The sequence below is a fragment of the Aquila chrysaetos genome, chromosome 3 (genome assembly GCF_900496995.4).
Source record: "Aquila chrysaetos chrysaetos chromosome 3, bAquChr1.4, whole genome shotgun sequence".
NCBI lineage: Eukaryota > Metazoa > Chordata > Aves > Accipitriformes > Accipitridae > Aquila > Aquila chrysaetos.
In genome coordinates, this window is record NC_044006.1 from 4517284 (window position 1) to 4529412 (window position 12129).

Genomic DNA, 12129 nt, shown 5'->3' on the forward strand with positions numbered 1-12129 from the left:
TCCTCGATGCACTCTGAGGGAGTAGTAGTTAGAAATAAACATTAATGGAAGAGATATTATGATGATGGAGCTACGTGAACATTATCTGGTTTGAAAGTTTTTGCTGCTGCTGCTACTATGTCCTTATCGCAGATGAGCACCTGGAAGCTGATGAACTTGTGAACACACCAGTATCTTGGTGAGAAGAGCTCAGGAAAGCAGCTCTCAGTTTTCCATTTCCACCACTGCCATCCCACCCAGCCCAGATCGTTTATGGGGCCCAGATGGACTTTGCTCACTGAGAGATGTTGCGTTATTCGCTCTTCATGCCAAGTCCCCCCGAGCTCAGCAGCCATGCTGCCTGCTTGAATTGAACGATTCATCAGCCCCTCTATATTTGTCCAGGATCTCAATGTGCTCATTCTTTTCTTCTCCTCTCTGTCCTTTTTTCTCTAGTTCAGTTCAGTCTGAATTTCATTACAGCCTTTCTTCCCAGTGCCTCAGTACATCCACATTCATCCACATTAACTCTGAATGGCAAAGTCTCACTATCTGTTGGGAATGCTGACAACAGATTGTTTCATAATTAATTGAAAGGCAAAACCTGGACATTCTCAATCAATGCTGATGGGAATTACTTTGTCCAGCTTCAGTAAATCAGCAGCGCATGGCACAGGGAATCCAATGCTCCAGTTAAATACTAGTTATTTCACTGTAAGCTAAACATACAATGTAAAATTTGTGCTTATTTTAAGAAACCTTTTAAAAGCACTGCTTCAATGGTGAGTAGTGTAGACATTTGGGGGTAGATTATATCTGGTTAAATTAGCTAATATTTGCCTTCAAGACAAGGTTACATAATATTATAGCTTCCACTTTCAAAGTCAATGTGGATGTGCAACAGGGATCAGACATCCATGGTATACAACTATCCTAGCAGAAACATGGGAAAAGGCCTCTACTTTTTACAGCACCCATAAAAATTTAAAGATCAATTCAGTGCACATTTAACCACTTTGGTGCCCAATGGCTGTAACATACCTGTGACACAAAGGATGTGGTGTACAGTATTTTGCACACGTGCTCCTGTTCCACTGAGTATGGACTAGATTCTGGTTTTGGTAAAGCTGAAATAACTCTGCATCAAGTTATTCTATAGTAATATTAATGCAGTTTATATGTGAGTGTATCATGTCAACTGTAAGATAGAAATTGCCATTTGAGATGAGGCCAATGGTCTAGAACCTCCTCCCCAGTTGCAGTCCACCCCCACGCTGCAGAGCCCTTCTAACAACCTCTCAGCAGTCAGCTACGAAATATTATCAGAACAAGGATGTTGCTCATTACTCCCTTAATTAGAGCTTGCTCCAACGAATGAAGGTTTATAGTCTCTACTAATCCAACTCTGGCCATCTTTCTTACCTAAGTAATCAGGGCTCTCACAAATCTTATCAAGCTTTATGTCCCGTAAGATTTAATACACTGGATCAGATCGAAGGTCCTGCTATGAATTACATCTTACCTTTGCCAATGGCCAGTGCTAGACACATAATACAAAGGTACATAAATACACACATATATAATATTTATATATATACATGTGTGTGCCAATGCATACAACTAGAATGCATATAATGCACATATATATAAACAAACTTTCTAATAATGAACAATTTTAAATCCTTCAGTAATCCAACATGTACAACAAAGCAGCAATCACACACGTGCAGGTGAAAACAAGTCAAAGCAAAAGTTGAGCAAACGAACATCGGAGTTTTGCAGGCTGTGAATACCTCCTGTAGAAGTGGGACTCCATGCTGCTGTGTCAGCCCAAGTCTTGTGTTAGCAAGGTGTACAACGTACTTTTTCTACTCTGTTTTTGAATGGCCATGCGCCGGGGCCACACGTGCTGAGTGGCAGCAAGCAAAGGACTGCCAGGATTTAAAACAGACGGAAGGAAAAGCTATGCCCTTTTTTTTTTTTTTTTTTTTTTTTTTAAGGAAGAAGTTGAGAAGAAGGGTTATGTTACACAAAAAAATTCAGCACATTTTTGTTATTTTGGGAAGCTGACAGAGGAGCTGTGTTTTCAAAAGGAATCAACTCTTGTAAGGAATAAAGTACCGAGATATTTAACCATTTGAAAGGCCAAAGCTCCCTATATCACAGTTTTGCTACTTATGCTCTTACTTGACTGAACCATGGAAACAAAAGAAGGTGTATTCTCTTAACATTGGGTCAAACCAAACTAACAGAGATTTCAACTAATACTTTTAAAATGCTCCCTTTATTCTGTTCAAGATACTATATTAGAGTACTGTACCTAGTGACAGTATAGTAAAGGATCTGTCAGGCTTTTCATTACAAAACCCTATTCTAAGCCACAAAAAAAATCCCTCTGGGCTGAACCTTGGCTTACAAGAAACTTGAAAGAAATCCATTTTGTGGTTTTTGAATTCTGAGAGCGCAAAGAAAATTGATTTAAAATGTTTAAGAGACTATGTCGTGCTTATGTAACTCAAAAAATAAAATTAGTGTTTCTCAACAAAATCTTGCTGGTTGATTAGTCTCTACCATAAGCCAAGCAGTCTTGCTTTTAAAGAAAAGCACCCTCCCTCAAAATTAGAGATCTTCCTCTCTTCCCAAATGTATTTTCTATATATGAGAACTTGTACAAATGCTACATAATATCCCACCAAACTCAGATGGGCATCTTCCAGGAAATATCCTAGATGCATCAAGAATGTGTTCAAATGGGTAGACATCAGTGATTTAAAAAGGACATGAAAGAAAAGAATAGAAAAGGAAGAATAATGATGACAGCAACTCGGGAAGCCATATGAAAACAGTCTGATTTCTGCCTCTGAAGGAAGAAGGGATATTTACAGCATGAGTGGCTGCTTCCTTGCTGCTCCTCTCTTTTGGAGGAGGCTGACTGGGACTTTTGAAGTGTCTGTATTGTGCAATATAGGGGTGTGGAGAGGGATGCATTGCTAGGAGGGAGTAAGCACCTCTGCCTGGCACAGAGATGGCATCTCTGAAGCAGGAGAGCCATAGCAGCCAGCTGCCCCATGGGCAATTCCCAGGTACCAATGCCGCCCACCACAGGAGCCCCACTCAGACAGGTAGCCTCCAATAATACATAAAAAAACACTGGGCTCCTGAATCCCTTTGAGGTTGCAATGCTTAGCTTGGGTTGTCAGGAAATTAAATGTTCTCAGCCCACTGGTCTCCAAATGTGGACCCTTTTTTGCAGCTGGTGGTGCAGATCAGTGTGGTGAATGCTTTTCACCATGGCGAGGCACTCAACTCACCTTCCTGGTACCTTTGGCTCACCGCCTACACAGGCACAACTCCCCACATAGCCCTTTTCCTTCTACACACTGGGATTTAATCCAACACTGGCTAACTGTCATGCCTGCAACCGCAGCAACTACTTTGCTGCTCTCCTCTGCTGACACACATGGGTTGTCCTGTGGCCCACAAAATCCCCTTTCTCCTCTAGGAACCAAATGTCCTCCCCATCCCTCCCTCTGCCTTGGCTCCTTTTAACCTTCTGTGGCCTGGAGCCAGCATGATCCCTGCCCCATGATCGAACTCATCACAGAAACTGTGGTTGTTTCTTCCCTGAAGTTTTGAAATCCTCGCTCGATGGGCAGATTAAAGGAAGCAGACATCAAGTCTTGGCAATGTACCGAGGGCTGGATCCTGACTCAGCCCTTGCACTGACACGCTCCTGCTGAACTCAATGGGAGTTAATCTGTAAAATGACTGGCTAGAAATTGAATCAGGATGTCAAAAGTCAGTTCTTTATCTTCACTATCCAAAATCTTTATTAAGTTCTCACTCAACCAAAACTTGGCAAAATCAATGGGGCAAACCTTAAAGTGCTTACTTGGTTTTTATAGCGTTAGGACTAAAGTAAATTTCTATTGACTCGAGTAGGAGCTTATTTGAGACAGGACTCAAAAAACCCAGTGAAAACCCTGCGAGATGCTCAAGAGTAGTTTGAGGTTTTATCTCCAGTACCTTTTCCTCTCTAGGACGAGGAAAATGGGATATTCACATCCACAGAAAATCTTCAGAGATGCATTCTTGCCAAAAAGCTTTTGCAAAAACCTTAGTTCTTCCTTCAGCGCCCTGTTTCCACCAGTGCTGCTGTTCACCCATATAACACCTTCTTTTCACCCCTTCCTACAGCATGAACAAATATTCTTCACGTTCCCTAACAGATTTTGGGGTAGGAGCAGAAAGGCTGAGAAATTCCTTGTAAGGTAGTTTTGTAGCTGTGACTGGTGCTCTTGTTTCTTATTTCCATGCCAGATTAGCAAACTATGCTCTCCCTCATTTACACTTTCTGCCTCCAAATTTTACTGTGCAGCACGATACCTTGAGGTTTCTGCTGAGTTTCATTCCCTGCTTCCTCTGCCTTTCCTTCCCCTTTGCAGTCAGGTTAGTTCTCCTGTCTGTTGGCGACTGAGATTTTGGACTTTTTAACTTTTGCTTTTTTCAGGCTTATCATTAAAACGTGCTGATGTTGCCAAACTAAATCCACTAGTACTAAAACTACTTCTGAACTGCCTGGCAGGGCCATGATGGAGTAGGGACACAAATGCACCTCTGGATCCCACAAAGTGTGATCTGGCTCCCACGTTTTTATGTACAGTCCCTAAGTTCTCCAGCACACCTCCAGCACAGCATTTCTGCCTCACGATTTGTGGGAAGGCATGTAACTGGCTATATCAAATTATGTACCTTTGATACTACATTGGCAAAGGTGCTGGTAGTTCAATTACAGATTCCCTTCTTGTTCAGTATGTTCGCTCAAAGGACAACGATGTCTCTCTTCATCTTATAGCTTTATTTTACTGCTCTGAACAAGGTTGCAAGGTTTGGAGCCACTGAAATAGAATCCATCCTAAATAATCACAAAACATGCCCTTTGCGATTTAATAATCTTATACAATAGGAGTATTTGTGTACACCCACTGAAATAAAATCGGAGCACAATCATCCTCTGATATCATTACAGGGCTGATGGAAGTCATTCTTGAATTTAAAGGATATTTTATGTAGATAACTCTACTAAGTACATAAGGAATTTAGGCATATAATATCAACAGTTTTCTGAGACGAGAGTTCATTCTGAAATGAAGCAGCTCATTTATCTCTCTCAGTGGTGCTCTTTGCACTATCCACTTTAATTTTCCAACAGAAAGGTGAGTAATAGAATTATTCAGATAATCCTCCCCAACCCCTCCCCCGGTCCCAAAATCAGCACAAACTTTGATTTGCCTTGAATTCTCTCCCTAACGTACAATGAACACATAATTCAAATACTCACAGGTACGCACACTTCATACAATATGCAGCATTAGCACCTCACATTGCCTTTGATTTGGCATTCTTTTAGAAACGTAACAGCTGCCTGGATGCTCCTTCCAACACAGGCTAGACAACAGGAGCTCTTACACTACCAACCTTCATTTACAAGCTGATATTAAGAAACACCGAAAAGACAATCATTATTCTTTGTCTGGTTTCCAATTTATTCGGTGGCTGAAAGACTCATTCCAGCGCAAAATTCTCCATCCAGTACAAATGCAAAGAACTGCTTACAGGTGAAGCAAGAAGGAAATGTTTTAATCTATGGATTGCTTAGTATTTGTATATTTGTGCTCTGACAGATAATTGCTTTCTCTGACTAAAAAAAACAAAGGAGAAAATGAGCTGCATTACAGCACTATTCAGTTTATTAAAAAACAGGACTAGACGAGGCAGTAAATTTCTCCGTGTCCCAAGTTCCAGGATCTTGTACCATGATACAGAGCTATTCTCCTGGCTCGCACTGTCAGCAAGACCAGATGGGTCTGATTAGTTCCAACCCAGAAATACAAATGGTTGACAGTCTGTACGAGACAACAGGGAACAGAGAATTCAGTGAAGTGCTAGAAACCTCCAACTACACACAGATATTCGCTGCTCCTCAACCTACAATAAAGGAAACGCCAGGAAATGGGTAAGTTTGGCCCTTATTCAACAAGCATGCTGAGTTAAAAGTAGAATAGCAATCCAGTTACTGCATGATTTCCTTTATCTAATATGTGTTACTTAAATATAGTTTAAATTCTAAATCCTGATGCTATACAGACTGTAGCAATGGGAGGAGTCCCCCGATCAATGGTACAGGCATAATTACATTCTCTGCTGTAGATGGAGCTGAAAGACTTTGCGGTATAAGACAATTTTTTCATTTACTTATCTTAGCGATGAACAAAATCTGCAGAAATGTGCACCTCGCCTTTACAGAATCAGATAGGTATTAGAGAAGTAAAAGATTAAGTCTGCTAAAACTGATATTAAGAGTGTGGCACCCTTCAAATCGCTGCAATTCTGCAGAGCTGCTGAAATCCTTCCCTATGATGGGCGGAATTATGAAAAGTAAATTATAAACACTTAATAATTGTGGAACACTTGTTTTGTTTCATAAGCTTAAATTACTTTTAGAGTGTTGCACAGGAGGGAAGGCCCATCTGCCTCTGAATATAGCCACATGAATATTATGAGACAGCAATAACTGCAGTAGGATGGATACTTGCTTAGGATTCAGGATATCAGAGCAAGTCTCAATTCCCCACTCTTCCAATCAGTCATTTCCTCCCTGTGCCACCTATATTCCTGGAGGTGTACTGAAGATCAGTACTCAGTATTGGAGATCACGTAAATACCTTAGAGAGAGAAATATAATAATCTATTTCAAAAAAAAAAAAAAAAAAAAAAAGCTGTCTCAAGGACAGCTCTGTCTAGTCGATTTAGAAAACACTTTAAAGACTCTGATAAGCTCATTAGTACCAATGACTAGATATATGCACTCAAATCCCTATAAATACAGGAGAGTAACATCATGGATAAATATCTTCCTTTTTCTTTTTAATAAAGAGTTCTTATGGACCACAGATTACAGGACACCTGGTTTCCTTCTGTGGTCACTCACTTCCTGACAGCAGCGCCTAAATGGACCGATTGTTGTTGCATTTTTTCTTTGCTGGTAGAAATGGAAATCCAGTTAGATGAATGCACAGGTAACACTGCCAAAGTCCCCATCTTTTGCTAGGAATCTCAGTGTAATTTTCTACAATGAGGTTATCCTTTCTTCAGTAAAAATGAGGAAACCTGGCACAGAGTAGCTCAACCTGAGAAGCAGTTGCAGAGTTCAAGAGCTGCCACTCCAGCCACCAGACGCCTTTTCACAGGGCCGTAAACACCACATCACACTGTGTATTGCACATTTGTAAATGTAATTCCCACTCAATCAGCACATTAATTCCAATAAGACTCATCCTCTCTACCTGAAGAAAGTTTACATCGACAGGTTTGTCAGCTACAGAAAAATAAAGAACCACCGGAGGTGTGGTTGCAACCTCCTCACTCAATATGCCCGGACACCCGGATCGACACACCAGACGAGCAGGCGGACAGCCCAGGGCCAGCGAAAGACACGGAAAGACCACTGTGGCATGTAGAATGATAACCACTTATTGTTTTCATTTTTCCCAGAAATTTTAATCTCCGTACATGGTTTTAATAGGATTCTTTTATCAATCTATGGTAAATCATGAAACCTGGTTTTTATCATGACCAGCCCCTGAAATTTTGTCAACTCTACCCATGAGACACAGGTGTTACACAAATCCTTCCAAATTCAAACGACAATATCTCTGCCAAGTTCAGGGGCACAGGATACAGCCCCTGCCTGTAAGACTTGTGAAATTCTGTTAGCTTTTTGAGGGGCTCTAGCCTCAGGAAACACGTGACATCATTTCATCGCTCATTAAAAGCAAAGAGGTTTTTAGTATTCCTCACTGTCAAGAAAACTTGAAAAAGTCATCTCTGAAAGCTCTAAAACTAAGATACAAATATAAACAATGTTAAATGTGTCAGGTCCCTTCAGATCACTCGCAGTTTTGGAGGTCTGATGTTTGTTTTGCATCGGCAGTACTGCAATATGTTATCTCCCATGCAAAACTGCATTAAAGTAATAACTACAATATTTACCTCCTTCACAAGGGTGTTGTGAGAATGACTGCAAATGTTTCCACAGTGTTTTGAATATGTAAAGTACTATGTTTTAAATATTATTCTTATTTGCATACGACAATGCAAACAAGCTGTATCCTGGATCTCAATCAAAAAAAAAAAAGGCAAATGAAAACCCAAAACTAACTACCATGACTGTAAATGAAGGAAGCCCCACTGACGATAGTAATGCTAATGTAATCTCAGTGCTGCATCATGCTTCAAATGGTCAAGGTCTTCAAAAAGAATAGATATGACTACCTGTATATTCAGCATAATTATTTAAATGAACACTTAAGTGTTTTCTGAAAGTGCAGGGAATCTGTCTCTCCACCAATGCCAAACACCACACCTGAATACTCGTGCTTACACACAAGCATAGCAGAACTCTGACATTTATCACTGAAAAGACCACAATGATTTGAAGATCAAGGGCTTGCATCTAGCACATCATTCACGGAAAAATATTGTAGAAAATCTTTTAAAATGCAGAAATGGTTCTTCTGGGTGACATTCCTCCTTCTTTAAATCATTAGGAAAGATTTAAAATAGGCTGCAGTTTATTGGCTGGCACTATTGTTACTCCATCGAATGGTATCAGAAGCTGTTTAACCCTGCCAACCTGGAAGAAGATTAGTTAACTTCTATTCTCAGAACAAATGAAAGGCAATCAAACATCAGAGGTTAAATGGCATTCATATATAAACAAAAGGCCCTACTCCTGCTTTGGATGTGTGCCTCCTGAGGAACCACCTGTAGGTACCTAAAGCCAAAAGGTTTTCCAAATCCTGGTATGTGAATAAGTGGACTCCAAAGGAAGAATTCTTGAGAGAGTTGTTTTATATTTAAATCAGGATTTTTTAAAACTTTTATTTTTTATCAGATATGCAGATAAAGGCCAAAGATGAACTAGAACCATGGCTGCAAACTTTTACACCTGGGTTGCCCTACATTTGTGGGTGGCTTTTATCCAGAGTCCTGGTTTGGGTCCTGTTTTGAATTATTCAAGACAGAAGCACTGTATAAATCTGAGTCTAATAAAGCCGGGGTGATCTCTCTGCCATAACATCATTACTAACAGCACAAGACACGGGGGTTTTGACTAGAATACAAAGATGCAGAAAGACCTGGAAAAACCCAGCAATTATTATAAAAGGTCCTAAAATCATCTGCAAGAATGCTTGCAGCGAGTGGCTGTAGTTGCACAAAATGAAATGCACTGCTATAACCTGCAGACCCTCTGAGTGCAGGAGCCCCGCTGACTTCAAAGGAGCTGGGCAAATGCAGGAGGGTGGTGCAGATGTAAGAGAAGAGCACAGGCACAGCCTGGACTCTGGGCTGGGGGCAGTGCACAATGGTGCTGAGCCCCCCAGTCCAGCCTGCAGAGCCTGTGAAGGTACCTTACCTCTTCAAATACTTCTGATTCATCTGTTTATGTTAGTAACTTTTCATTTGTGTTTCATTACTCTTCCTTCCCAAAGCAAGGGAGAGAAATCACAGACCCGTGTCCTCACTCCTGCTGGTCTCTGCTCACGGGAAGACAATGCAGGAAAATAAAAGCAGCCACATTTCACCCTGAAGTTGCAAAATCCTCCAGGCTACCAGACAGAAAACCAGTTTGGCATCTGCCTTTGCAATGGTCCCATAATGCTTAAACTCATTCATCCAACATAGGTCCTCCTGGCTGTTGGGATTTCCTGAAACATGCTCAGCCCATGTTTCTGCCCCAGGCACATCTTCAAACACCCTTTCCCTCAGCTGACAGAATGTAGGCTGTAGATGCTACCTCCAGGCTGCACATGGATTTTTGCACACCAGACCCAACGGCGCATTCTTCCTTGGTGCCGAGCAAGAGAAAAACAGAAGGGAGAAAGGAAACGCTTGTTCCAAGAAGCTACTTATAAAATAACCATGGAACTGTATGCTGGAGAGAAAAAACTGCCAGCTGCACCTTATCTCCTGAAGCTTTATCCTGCAGAAGGAGGACAGGAGACAAGAGAGCAGGCACAAGTAGGTGCTTCACGAAGAAGCTTCCTGGTGAGCAGCAAAACTGCTGGGCTACACCTGTGTTATCACTTGGGCTCTCTCACCCTTTGGGGAGCGGTTTCATGCCCACTAACCTGTGCCCATCAGCAAATGTCATTCTGCAAGACTCAGATGGAAAACCCCACACCACAGTGACTATACAAAGAAAGCCGACTTGCCAGAGATTGACTTCTCTCAAATTACTGTTTGATCAGGGAAGAAGCAGAGCGGGTAAACACAGTTTCTGCTACTCAGGCTAAGGATATTCTCTGCTAGGCAGTTTTTGCACATTTCTTAACTGGAGAACACCTTCTTTTCCCTCTTAGGGTAAACTTATTTACACAGGAAACAACAACAGCCAAAAATCCACCTTTGGAGAGAATGAATGTAACAGTCTATCTGGATGAATCCAGACGTCCACACGTGCAGAAATACACTATGTATAAAAGAGGTTTACCTTTAACCCTGGTGCTAACCATGAGCTACCTTTGGTTGCGATATAAATTCAAATCTACACCTACAGGTAAGCAGGAAAGAAAGATTTTGTTGTTGACCTCAGCATGGTCACCCACAATCTAATACTTCTACAATGCGAACCTAGCTGCACTTAAGACTGCAAAAGAGAAAGATAGAATAATTAAATTTAATTCAGGACTCCAGAATGAGGAACAGAGGGATAAATCTTAATAGGAACATGGGATTAATATCTTAGCATAAATAATAGTCTCAGGAATCGCGTTTTGGTGATTCAACAGTTCTGCTATAAATAATTCACATCAATAAAAGAGAGATAACATCAAATTCAGTTGGAACATTGGTTAATCTGAGCAAAGTGAAGGACTTCACTCAAACTAAAGGACAGCTATAAGTAACTGCTCTACTGTATGGGAATCAGCACTGAGTATTTTCTGCACATTCACATGTGTTACAAATTGCTTTCCAAGGTTACAAAAGAGTAGATAAGGGGAGAAGAAGGATAAAAAAGCTGGCAGTGGATGGAGCTTAAATGCCTACGCTGTGCAACAGAAGATCAACGCAGGACAAACAAGTTTGCTGGGTGATCCCTTGTGTGCAACAGTGAGAAATACTTCATCATTTCTAACTTAGAAAAATATCTACGTTCGCTTGTAAAGGGTAATGACAAATAGGGCAGTGATAAGAAGGGTAGCATAAACCTGAACCCACGTATCAGGAATTTCTGGTTGCCCACTCCAGCCTGTTTTCATGGTTTCCACCTCAACACCACAAAGAGAGAACGGGCCACCCACGCTAACAAAAAGCCCTTGCTTTAAAAAGCACAGAAATACATATTAAATAAGCCACAGAGCAAGAAAGTCCAAGGGGCTGGTGAGGCACAAAGGGATAAATAACTTGTCCCATCTCATAGAGGAGGTTGCAGTAGAGCTTGATATCACAGCCAGGTTTCCTGAGTCCTGGGATATAACACGGACTGTAAGATTAACCTTCTCCCCATCCCTACCCCTGGTTTTGAACGTGATCAACAATGGGTTCAATATTAATAATATATTTGTAAAGCTTATTATTTTTCAATGGTGCTCTTCACCCCTGGGAGGTTTCCACAGCACTTTAACAATTATTTATATATGACAGTCATTTTTCCCAAAGAAATTCAGCCATCCTTGTGATACAATGTGGCAGCTGTGCTGCAGAGCAAAGCAACAGTGAAACTAGTTGAGGCCAGAAACTAAGGAAAGAGACTGTACTGAGCAGAAACTGCAGGAAGTATTTAGGTAACAGACTGCAAGATTTAATTACACAGGTTGGAATCTGGCCAGCAGGCATGAACAAATGTTTTCAGTGTGTTGTGTTTAAATATTTTAATTTACTTTTTTTATAAATGTTATTGCAAAAATAATGAAAAATGGAAAAGGATACTTGTCAGACAGTGTGTTCCCAGAAAGTGAAAAAAGTTGATATTTTAATCCCCCAAAATGCTGTAAAATATATAAAAAGTTCAACTACTATTGAGATTTCCTTGAAAAAAGGCATAGATGCTTTACTGTAAAACACAAAGAACACCACCATCTGAAA

At 40.8% G+C, this 12129-nt stretch overlaps 1 protein-coding gene and 1 long non-coding RNA gene across 2 annotated transcripts in view; both read right to left on the reverse strand.

The window, feature by feature from the left end:
- CDH4 (cadherin 4) overlaps window positions 1–12129 on the reverse strand; it is a 476335-nt gene that overhangs the window by 251764 nt on the left and 212442 nt on the right.
- Window positions 1–12129, reverse strand: part of LOC115339448 — a 53166-nt gene that overhangs the window by 1409 nt on the left and 39628 nt on the right. The gene's annotated exons all lie outside the window — the stretch shown is intronic.